This window comes from Calliphora vicina, chromosome 3, assembly GCF_958450345.1.
Source record: "Calliphora vicina chromosome 3, idCalVici1.1, whole genome shotgun sequence".
Taxonomy (NCBI): Eukaryota; Metazoa; Arthropoda; class Insecta; order Diptera; family Calliphoridae; genus Calliphora; species Calliphora vicina.
In genome coordinates this window covers 46,134,343-46,147,676 of record NC_088782.1, presented here as the reverse complement: position 1 = coordinate 46,147,676, position 13,334 = coordinate 46,134,343, and positions in this window count along the sequence as shown.

Sequence of the window (13,334 nt, the reverse complement as noted above, 5' to 3'; positions counted from 1 at the left end):
GTCCGATAAATACACATTCTAAGTGTGTAATATAAAAATCTAACAAAGTTTATTATTACTGGATTTCTAAGAAAACCCCGGTAGGAAATTATTACTTTAATGTTTTCTAGAACAGAACAGAACTAGAACAGAACTAGAACCGAACTAGAACAGAACTAGAACAGAACTAGAACAGAACTAGAACAGAACTAGAACAGAACTAGAACAGAACTAGAACAGAACTAGAACAGAACTAGAACAGAACTAGAACAGAACTAGAACAGAACTAGAACAGAACTAGAACAGAACTAGAACAGAACTAGAACAGAACTAGAACAGAACTAGAACAGAACTAGAACAGAACTAGAACAGAACTAGAACAGAACTAGAACAGAACTAGAACAGAACTAGAACAGAACTAGAACAGAACTAGAACAGAACTAGAACAGAACTAGAACAGAACTAGAACAGAACTAGAACAGAACTAGAACAGAACTAGAACAGAACTAGAACAGAACTAGAACAGAACTAGAACAGAACTAGAACAGAACTAGAACAGAACTAGAACAGAACTAGAACAGAACTAGAACAGAACTAGAACAGAACTAGAACAGAACTAGAACAGAACTAGAACAGAACTAGAACAGAACTAGAACAGAACTAGAACAGAACTAGAACAGAACTAGAACAGAACTAGAACAGAACTAGAACAGAACTAGAACAGAACTAGAACAGAACTAGAACAGAACTAGAACAGAACTAGAACAGAACTAGAACAGAACTAGAACAGAACTAGAACAGAACTAGAACAGAACTAGAACAGAACTAGAACCTGAACTAAAACCTGAACTAAAACCTAAACTAAAACCTGAACTAAAACCTGAACTAAAACCTGAACTAGAACCTGAACTAGAAGCTGAACTAGAACCTGAACTAAAAACTGAAATAGAACCAGAACTAGATCCTGAATTAGAACCTGAACTAGAACCTGAACTAGAACCTGAACTAGAACCTGAACTAGAACCTGAACTAGAACCTGAACTATTACCTGAACTAGAACCTGAACTAGAACCTGAACTAGAACCTGAACTAGAACCTGAACTAGAACCTGAACTAGAACCTGAATTAAAACCTGAGTTAGAACTAGAACCTGATCTAGAACCTCAACTAGAACCTGAACTAGAACCTGATCTAGAACCCCAACTAGAACCTAAGCTAGACCCTGAACTATAAAGGATATGATTGAACGGTAAATTTCCAACCGGACTAAAGTACTATTTGAAATTGGCCTCTATACTATACACATGGTTACCCCGAAATGCTAACTTAAATAAATAAGTACGTAAATATGTGTTTGTTGTTTATAAAGTTTTGCTATTTGAAAATATGCATGTAGTACTTTCGTAAAATCTACTCATAGTTTAAGTATTTAATAGAGTGTTATTTACAACATGATCCCTAAAACACATGGCAAAACACGTCGTCCATCCATGGCAAATAATTGTACTCTACATGTCAGCTGGCAGGCAGGCAAGCAAGTAACTTTTGTTTTAATACAATTTGACCACAATTATTATTATTTTTCGTACAATAGTTAAGGAAGACAACATACACACATTCTCTATGATAGCCCTCTCTCTTATTATAGATGGCAAACATTTTGCTTTAATTCCCTACACGCCCATGTCTAGTAACAATTTCCCCCCTTTTGAGTTTTTCATTTAAATGAAAATTCTAGGCTTAAACTTTTTATCTTTTGTGTTTGCTCTTCTGCTGCGTGCGTATGTGCTGCAAGTGTGTAGTGCAAATGTTGCACCTTTTACTATATTTAGTTTTAATGTTGCAGTCTGTTTGTTGCTGTTGTAGTTATTTATAAGAACTCTTTAACTTTATAAGTCTGGCTGCAAGTAGTATTTTTGCTGTTTAGCTTTTGTTGCATCTTCTGGTCAATTTAATTTTTTTGATATGTTTTTTCTGCTGCATTCGATTTTTTTGTTGTATGTGTGTGTTTAGAAGTGGAATAATAAATAAACGCTCTGTATTGTTAACAGGAAGCTATTGACTGGTTTTGCTAATTGGATGAACTACATGCAATTTTTAACCAACTGTGTTTTTAGATTGTGCTCCATGCGAGTTGGAAATTTACTTAACAGTAATGTGCAATATGCAGTATACATTCATATTATTGCACATAAATACATATATAGATAGATATGTAGTAGATCAGAGTGTCTATTGAAGGAATGTTTAAATATAGTAGGATTTTTGTAAGCAATGCTGGTTAAAATAATAGAATAATTAAGTGGAAATTTTATAAGTATCATCTTTTGTGAAGCATTGGTACCTTTAGTCATGCCAACACTAACTAACATGGAGATTGGTACTTTGTGAATACTTTAATCAATAATTCGGGGCTTTTCTGGTTTGTTACTGAAACCGCATTGGAGATTTCCAACTCGTCTGCCTGTTCATTCCCATAGTAGTCTCTATGCGCAGGGACTTAAACTAAAGTAGTGCCAGATAGAAGACCTAGCCTGGACAGAGCATTCTTACATTGCCTGACTAATGAAGATGATGTTGTATAGGCATTCAATGAGAGAAGTTCCGCCTGGATGTCGGCAAAAATACCAATACTGTCGCGAGTATTATGATCATGTAGGTTATTACATGTTACCTTGATTGCGAGAAAAACAATTCATTCATTCGGAAAATACCTATCTCAAAGTCGTCACAGAATACACCAGAACCAACACCACAGATCATTTTGGAACCGTCTGCATATATCCTTGACATACAAGTTGCCCCTACATCACTCCTGGAGGGAATAAAAAAACATCTGTATATGGAGTAGTCTAGTCCGATGTTTGGTTTATGATCGGAGGCAGTAGGCCCAGAATCCCTACGTGGCCATATGTTCTTGATCTCCAACATCAAGATGCATGAAGCTTCACTTGGAACAAGGTGAAGTATAGTATGTTCAGTGCCTCGGAAGGACTAGTTCGTACATCCATTTAACTAAGTTGGGACTTAGTCCCCTTTTTATAACAAACATCTTACGAGAGCTGTAGTAGGTCACCGTTGCCCTCTTGAGTATTCAGTTTGCATTATAATTTAGAGTTCAGGATAATACCTAAATATTTCGCTTGGAAAATTGGTATTTGTTGTGAAAAGTTCAAGTTCTGTTTTGCTTGGATTTATCCCAAGATCACTTTCCGTGGCACAATTAATGAGAAAACCTAAAGTAGTGAAAATAAATATCACTTATCACATCCGGAACCAATCCTGATGCAAGTATCACCACATCGTCCGCATAAGCAACACCTTGTATACATTTTTTTGTCTAGTTCAATGAAAATTGAACTACGTCCACGAAGGCTGGCATTATGTATTAGTTAAATTTGAGGGATCTCTCTATAACTCTCACGACTTCATGCAGAGCTGTCTCTGTAGACCGACCCTTATGGTAGGAGTAATGAGTGCTTGAGATCCGTGTTGTGCCTTCTAGTCGATGCTTTATATAAGAGTCGATGAGTCTTTCCAAAGTTTTAAGTTGGAAAGATGAAAGACTAATAAAAGTCCTTGGCATTCTCGTGACTTCTTTTGCCGATTTTGGGAATAATAATAAGTCAAGGGACTTTCCTCCAGTTAGCCGGAACATGGTTGAGTAAGACAGAGCGTAAATATTCTATGAAGCCAGTGGATAATATGGATCTTGGAGCTTTGTATCATCATTGACTTGAATGGGGAGAAACTATCAATCGCCCATGATTCCCAACTCTTAAATGAAAGGTCCAGCTCCTGTTAACAGGCATCTATCAGTTGACTCCTGTCATCATTTCAACAAGTTGCGACATTTAGTTTGTGTTAAACAGTCATTGTTAACAGACTATCTCGTAACTTAAGGAGACATTGAAAAAAAGGGAATTTCATATGCTCATTAAGCATTTTATTGCGGAAAAAAACCTTCACTCAAACCAAGGCTAAGCTTGTTAAATACTATGGGAACTATGCACAATATATTTCAGCGGTTTACTGAATTTCGTTATGGCCAAACAAGCACGGAAGATGCAGAGCATTCTGGTCTCTACACCCGAAACAATTGAAAAAATCCACGATATGGTGCTGGCGATATGGAGACTGAAAGTGCGAGAGATTGAGGAAGCCATAGGCTTCTCACACGGCTCAGTGGTTTTAATTTTGAATGATCACTTGGGTATGAGAAGCCCTCCTAAAGATTGGTGCCGCGTTTACTCACACTTGACAAACGAAAACGTTTGACAATTTCACAGGAGTGTTTGACGTTGTCCAATCGCAATACGGACGAGGTTTTGCAAAATTTCGTATCCGCAGTGGTCAAACTAGTGGGTTTCTCGGAGTAAATAGACGAAAAAGAAGGCCAAGGTGGGTTTGTCAGCCAATAAAGTCATGGAGACTGGTTTTTGGGATGCACACGTTATTATCCACATTGAGTACCTTCTAAATAGTAAAACAAGGTAAAGCAATCAATGGTGAATATTTCGCGAACTTGTTGGGTCAATTAAATGAGGTTTTGAAATTAAAACTACCTCATTTGCACAAGAATAAAGTTCTTTTTCAGCAGGACAATGCAAGTTTTAGGTTAAGAATTGCAGTACCTCATCCACCCTTTTCTCCGGATTTAGTACCGATTGACTATTTCTTGCATCCAAACCCGAAGAAATGGCTCGGCGAAACAGACTTTACTTCAACGAGGATATCATTTCACAAATTTGATGACCTCGACAAATCTTTATTTTTGGAAAGGATACAAAAGTTGGAGACCACAGTTGAAAATTTGGTGAAATTTTCAAAATTTCTACGGTCCTCTCTGTCAGTACTATTTGATGGATCAATAGATCGAAATATTTTGTATTTATAGGCGGACTTTGATGTAAATATTTTCCGAAGTCTGAGAAAGAAAGTTTAGTCAATATGAATTGAATTTGGAGACCAGATGGTTCAAATTTCTAAAAAGATTAAAATGTTGTATACATAATAGAAAACAGACGATAATGAAAATCATAAGATACCTATAACTTTACACCCCACTGTCTGTTTATTAAACGTTGCAACGTAAATGGTTAAACTGGTTGATTTTGTTTGTTACTCAAGTATTTCTAAATGAATCGAATTTCAAATCGAAACCACATTAAATATCATTGGGTGGTAAAAAGGATTTATAGATTTTGAACAAACCAACAAAATTTTACAATTTACAACAAATAAAAGTGCTTCATATGCAACTCGTTGGTATTCATTAATTTATTTTATGTGATTCTTTACATTGTATAGACAAAGTCATTAGTTCAAGAGGGATTCCAGTTGATTTTAGATTAAGATTAATTTATGCTCTATGAACGTACATACGTAAATCGTTTAATAATATGAATACAAGTGAAGTTATATAGGTTTAATTAGAAAATTTAAAGCAAAATTTTGAAAAATTTAAGTGTTTAAGGTTAGAGGGAGAATAGCCAATTCTTTAAACCATATTTTTGTATTATTAAAACTGCTTTTGTTTTAGAAGATTTTAATTAATAACGAACTGCTTTCCCAGCTGTGTGAGACCAATTGGCAATAAAATTTGACATATTTATTATAACAGCATGATTTTTTCAAGTTCTTCTCCTAAATCCATCTTGAACAGCGGCTCACTGCACTCTAGGTATTGTGTTGTGGGGTTGCAAATAGCCACCAAAAAAAAAAACAAAAAACTAAAAGAAAAGATGGTTTACAACATCTAAAATTTATATTGACATAGATCATAAAGTGAATAAATGACAGCTGTACTTCAACATTGATTGCATCAATGTCAATATGGTCAGTTTCAAATCAAAAAAATCTTCTTGTACCGAATTGTTGTCATCGCCTTCATCGACATCATTGTCGACAGCCATTCCGTACAGTATAAGAAGCTGTTGCTGCCAAGAAGCAAGCTTCCTTATTTGCTTTTCAGATACACATGGGGAATGTTGTATTTAAGCTTTAAAATCTGTATGATTGTGTTTTGTTGTTGATTTTATTTTTATTTTATTTTTTTTAGTTTTTTTTAGTTAGAGTTTTGTTTTGTGCAAAAGATTGTTGTTAGACAAATAACAACAACCAACCATCATATATTGCCATCTTCAGATCGTTGTACAACATGTTGCAGTACAGTAACAAAATGTTTACATTCATTTAAGTCGTAGCAAGAAGCAAGATGAAATGGAGAAACAACAGAAAAATGTAATAATACAACAAAACACATTAAAACAAACATAATTTTAAGAATGAAAAAGAAAACTTTTAAGAACAAGTCACATAGATGTACATATAAAGCTGAAACGAATTAAGAGCACTCTATGTGCAACTAATCGGTCTTAACTTTCATCATTGAATGCGACATGCTGCTACTGGATCAACTTCCTCCTTCAGTGCTAGTTTGTGGATGTGGGCTTGTTAGCATAGACCTTATACTCAGTGGAAACCCCTATATATGTAGTGCATTGTGTTGATGTTACGAAATCAAGTTGTGAGATGGGGGAAAGCGGGAGTAGTGTTTGTGGAAGTTTGACTTGAATTAATAAATATTATATTCCACGGGATAAGCTGTCCACAGGATAAGCTGTCCACATTTCGATGATGTTCTAAAGTTTCTATAAACCGGGTTTCATACCCTATAAGATCAACCGCCCTTCTTTGAACCCGGACCAGCAACTCTAGACATGACCTTGCAGCTCTGGCCCATATGTGTGAATTACAGTGGTTGACAAAACAATGGAAACTTTTCCAAATATTTCATTAGTGGCCTAAAATCTGAAATAATTTTTTAAAAAATTTTAACATTTTTGTAGTATTTTATTTGTATACTTTTATTAACTTAATTTAAAGGACATAATTAATTAAATTCTAGAAATGAGAAAACAAAATTAAAAGATTTCTTTATTAAGGCATTGACAAAACAATGGAAACTTAGGTATTATTTTAACAAATATGGTCCAAACGACGATGCATTGAACCAATTAAAGAGTCAATGGTCTTCTTTGACATATTTTGCCATTCCCTTATAACCGCCTCCGATAAATCTTCCTTCCTGGTGTAATTTTGGGTCCTTTTTTTACGATCTACAATTTCCCATAGATTTTCTATGGCATTGAGATCTGGCGATTGGGCAGGCCACTTCAAAACACGTACCTCGTTGGATTGTAACCACTCGGTTACAACGCTAGAGGTGAGTTTCGGGTCGTTGTCGTGTTGGAATCTCCAAACTGGGTGCATATTTTCCTCAGCGTATGAATACATAACATCGTTTAATATGGTTCTGTATCCTATACCTGTCATGGTTTCTTTTATAATATGAATTGGGCCCATACCTTGCCCTGAAAAACATCCCCATACCATAATATTGCCACCACCTAACTTTACAGTCTTATTTGTGTACTTTGGATCTAATCTTTTTCCCTTTGGTCGTCTTACAAATGTTCTCCCATCACCACCTCTTAAATTGTATTTGGATTCGTCGAAAAAGAGGACAGTATTCCATTTCTGTATCGACCAGTTTAAATGATCCCTGGCAAATTGTAGACGAGCAGAACGGTTCTTTTTAGAAATTAGTGGTTTTTTCACAGGATGATAGCAACCAAGACCAGCCTTATTTGCCCTGCAACTAACTGTTCGGGTACTTATTTCTAATTTTAGGCTATTAACAACCTCTCGAGGAGTTATTTTGGGAATTTCTTGAACTCTCTCGCTATTAAATTATCTTGTCTAGGAGTAGCCTTACGAGGTCTTCCACCTAAATGTTGAGTTTTTACAGAACCGGTCTCACTCAATTTCTTTATAATTTATTTTCTTTTATAATATTTGTCACAGATACTTTTTTGTTTTAAACCAGCTTTAAAATCATTAATTATTTTATTTTTTAAGTCTTCACAGATCTAAACTTTAGCCATTTTCGTTAACTTTGAAAAAAAAAACAATTTTTTCGCATAACTTAGAAAAAGAAATTATGAAAAATTTCCAGAATTTAAAAATAAAATAACTCTAAACAGGATGCTTTTTACATCGTTCTTTTAAATATCATTTTCGTTTTACACATCTTTCTTGCAGAAGTTTAAAAGTTTCCATTGTTTTGTCAGTAGCGAAATAGTGAATATTTTTAATTTTGTTCCCTATTTTCAGAATATAATTAATTATGTTGTTTGTTTTTCAGTTAATTTATATAAATAAATCTATACAAGTAAAATACTAAAAAAAAAAAAATTATTTTAAAAAAATATTTTAAATTTTGGGTACATATGGAATATTTGGAAAAGTTTCCATTGTTTTGTCAACCACTGTATATTCCACTTGTGAACGAATGAAGCTAGTGTTACACGAAGAACTTCGGAAGGGCAGAAATATGTCAGACACTGTCTCAAGAAACCCAAGCACCTAAATGTTTCCTTCGCAACATCGAATATATGACGATTCCAACGGACGTCACACTGTATTCTCGTACCTAGAATCAAGAAGTTATCTGAAACTCCCAACAGTTTCGTTAACCATACGAAGAATTGATTGTGGTGCAATCTCAACAGGTTTGTGTGTCAATAGGCAACACTGTGTTTTGAGTGCGTTCACTTCAATTTAGCCCATCTGGAGATTGTTGTAAGGTCACGATTCATCGAGTCATCCATATTCATTTTTGAGAGTTTAATCTCAGAAAGAGTTGGTCTATGGTCAAATGAACATGAGTGACAGATGTTACTGTCATCCACGAAAAAAATAAATTTGATTAATCATTCATGAAAATTCATGAAAATTAAAAAAAGTGGGGAGGAGAAAGAACAGAGCCCTGGGGGACTCAAGAGCTTAATATGAAGTATTCGGAGCAACTTATAGTACGTTCACGAAGGAAACTAGAAATAAAATGAGAAAATTCTATCACCGATCATTTTCGAAACTAGTCAATCATGCCACACCAGGTCAAATGCTTTACTCTCTCCCATGCGGTGTATTGATTGACACCACTGTTCTGAAAGAAACGCCATTAGGTCCCCAGTTGAACGAATACTTCGGAAACCATTTTGTCTGTCTATTCGATTCCAAATAATTGACAAGGTGATTGTTTAACTTGCTCTCCATAACCTTCGAGAGCGTCGAACAAATTGCGATTGCGGAATAATTATCCGGATAGGATGGGTTGCCTTTTTTGAGGATTGGCTGTATGTTGGCAATCGTCCAACAATGGGAAAAAATTTGTTCGTGTTGAGTCCGCACAGAAAAAATTATGAATGAAATATTTCCAAACAAACGCTTGTTTGAAATAAAATTTATATTTTAGTATTATTTTTATTTTGTTTTATTAATATATTTATTGATTTTAAATTTTATTTTTAACAATGCTGACAACTTTTTAAATAATCAAAAACGCATATTTATTCTTAAATTTTCTTTATTTATTGTACTGCAAATCAAGAACGCTTTTATACTACGAAACATTTTTATAATTTGTTAAACCATAGGCAGCACTTCTACACAAACAACTTTTTTTCTTTACAAATATATTATTTGGTTTTAAGAAACATTTTAATAGAATCGAATATTTTTTTTAAATGACTTTATATTTTTATTGTTTACTATGAAACAATAATAAATTTATGTAATTTGACAGACAGTTGGAAAAATAAATATTAAAAATATATAACATTTTCATGTAAATGGGTTTACATGTTTGTCCATTTTGTGGTCTGTATTGTCCAGACCGGGTATTGTTGAACTGAATGACGTCGATAATATTGGAGTTCATGCTTAACGTTCGGTAAGTATGATATTACAATAGTTGGCAATACTGTTAAGCGTTCCGGTGCAATTTCTGATTTCCAGATGATTGGGTGCCTATTCCAGCTATTCTTCTTGCGATAATACTTAATAAATGGTAAGTACGCTTGATTATCAATTAATAATACAAATATGCTAATAAATACAGTTCATAATGAATTTTTCTCTATCTTCTCTTAGGTGAAGAATATTCACTGTTATTGGATTCCCGTTATATGGAAAGTGCGCCAGTTTGGCTTACATCTCACGCATTCATTCCTGGATATTTTCTATTAAAAATGTCTATAAAATTATTTTATTTTAAAAACATTGTATTATTCAAAATATTGTGTATTTTCTATAGAAAATATTATTTTCAGCAGTATTTTCTATAGAAAATGTTGTTTATAACAGTATTTTTCTATAGAAAATGTTGTTTATAACAGTATTTTTCTATAGAAAATGTTGTTTATAACAGTATTTTTCTATAGAAAATGTTGTTTACAACAGTATTTTTCTATAGAAAATGTTGTTTATAGCAGTATTTTCTATAAAAAATGTTGTTTATAAAAGTATTTTCTATAGAAAATGTTGTTTAAAAAGGTATTTTCTATAGAAAATGTTGTTTAAAAAGGTATTTTCTATAGAAAATGTTGTTTATAAAAGTATTTTCTATAGAAAATGTTGTTTATAAAAGAAAATGTTGTTTACAACAGTATTTTTCTATAGAAAATGTTGTTTACAACAGTATTTTTCTATAGAAAATGTTGTTTATAACAGTATTTTCTATAGAAAATGTTGTTTATAACAGTATTTTCTATAGAAAATGTTGTTTATAACAGTATTTTTCTATAGAAAATGTTGTTTATAACAGTATTTTTCTATAGAAAATGTTGTTTATAACAGTATTTTTCTATAGAAAATGTTGTTTATAACAGTATTTTTCTATAGAAAATGTTGTTTACAACAGTATTTTTCTATAGAAAATGTTGTTTATAACAGTATTTTTCTATAGAAAATGTTGTTTATAAAAGTATTTTCTATAGAAAATGTTGTTTATAAAAGTATTTTCTATAGAAAATGTTGTTTATAACAGTATTTTCTATAAAATACTAATATTTAATTGTATTTTTTATGAATATTTTTATTGATTTAAATATAAAATTGTTTAAATTTGTACTCAAACCAATTATTTGTTTTTATTGTTTTATTAAAAAAATTGTTTGATATTTGGAGGATATTCAAATATTATATTTTATTAATAGTAACAATATTTTAATAAGAAAAAAATATTTTTTTTCAATAAAAATATTACGAAATGTAGTGTTTGATTTTGTGAATTTTATGATAGGTCCTATTTCAGTAAAATATTTGTTTGATTTTATAAATTTTGTGTTTGAATACGAAATTTAGTTTTTTCTGTGAAGAGGAGGAGTTGAATCAACGGTGTTGTTCCGAATCCTCTTGACAAAGGACTAGAAACTTTGCTGTTTTTTTGGGCGATGTTCGTAGCTAATCCTTTTGCGATCGATTATCCTTGTACAGTCATTACGTGCTTGTCTATGGAGTTGATCAGCAAGGGAAATTTTGTTTCTACACCAATTTCGAAATGCCATATTTTTATACCCTTCGCAAGTGTATATAAGTTTGTCATTCCGTTTGTAATTTCTACATTTTTCATTTGCGACCCCACGAAGTATATATATTCTGGATTGTTATAGATAGGGATATAGCCATGTCTGTCTGTCCGTCTGTATGTTCAAATAAACTTTCCGTAGCCGCCAAATAACTTACATACATGATTCATACATCAATATGTCGGGAATGCTTCCGGCTCGGTTGCTATCGACAAAATCGGCCCACAAATGGCTGAGATATAAGGAAAAAAAACCGGGACAACCTCGGTTTTGCCCTATTTTTGATCTATATATGGATTACTAAGTTATTAATATAGACAATATGGATATCTAATGATAGATATTTCAAAGTCCATTGCATCGATGTATATAAGGCTATAGTAAGTTGGACCTACAATGGATCAAAATCGGGAAAAATATTTTTTAACCCGAATTTTTTTTTCATCAAAAAAACAATTTTTTTTCATAAATTTTTTTTCCCAAAAAGAAATTTTTTAAAAATTAAAAAAAAAATTTGGAAAAAAATTTAAAAACTTTTTTTTTTAAAAAATTTAATTTTGTTTAAATCAAAATATTTAAAAACAAAATATTTTTAAGTATAATTTGGTGGAGGGTATATAAGATTCGGCACAGCCGAATATAGCTCTCTTACTTGTTTTAGTTTTAACTGCCTGACGACAAGTTCTATTGAACCAATATTTGTCCTTTGATTTGCTGGAAATTTTCTTTCTTGGTATGAAGAGTTTCATCTCCAGCAGAACCCTGTTCATTACCATTTCGATCTAAGAGTTCAATTTTGATCATAAAAACGAGAGAGTTCGCGATCAAAATTATTTTTACGGCCCATCAATATCATCCAATTTGGGCTGAAAAACTGTTATCATGTCACGCTATCGAGCATTAGGCACATTTCTGAATGTGTGATGTGAGCAGCCCAAAATTTGTTTCGCCACAATAACATGAGGAACTCCAAAATGTGGCAATTTTGACGATTAACGAAGACATCAAAATAAGACAAAATTTCAGAGCCATTAGGGCAGGGGTTTACGTTATCCTATCATCGTAATATTTTGTACAACGAGTTTTGGCAATCCAATGAATCAGATACGACTAGTAGCTTGGCCATAATCTGCAATCTTTTGAAATTATGTTGTATAGTTATTTGCATTACTTAGGACATGACAGATCGTTACACTTCCATAGTAATTGAGGTAGGGTGCAGCTAAGAATGGTCAATGTTTGCTTTTCATTTATTTCTTTCAACAAATCTTAATACTTCTATTTCGTTTTGTATTTTTACACTTTTAAATCAACATTGATTGGTGTTGTTGTCTTTAAAACAAAACAAAAAAATAAAAATATTCTAACAACATCAACTACAACAACAATTACAACAAATTCAATATTTGTCAAACAATTATTGCATGTAAAAAGTTTTTCTTTACTTTGCTGCAAGAAAATATAACTTGCAACATGCCAGTTTGCCAAATGCAACTTAAGATGAAATACTTTTCTTTAAACTTTAAAATTGTTTAAGGTTGTAGATTAGTTGCAAGATGCATCATCAGACTGCTGCATACACACATGCATTAATTGCATGCATCATTCTATTTACACAAATACAACTCTCAGTACAGCTGTACAGCAGCAGTGTATGTGTGGCAGGAGTGTTTGTGTTTTTGACTGGATGTTGAACAATTTCCTAAATGTTGCTGTCATGTTTAAACATCATACAAAACATGTTGAACAATTTAAATGACTAATTTTTCTTACTTAAAGTCAAAACCTTAAAGAAAACAAAAACGATATTTTTTTTTTGTTTTAAGCAATTTTTGCAAAATGTTTTACATGACAATCACTATAAAAATTTACATGACATTTTTATGGATTGTCTTGAGTTTTAAGTAAATGAACATTATT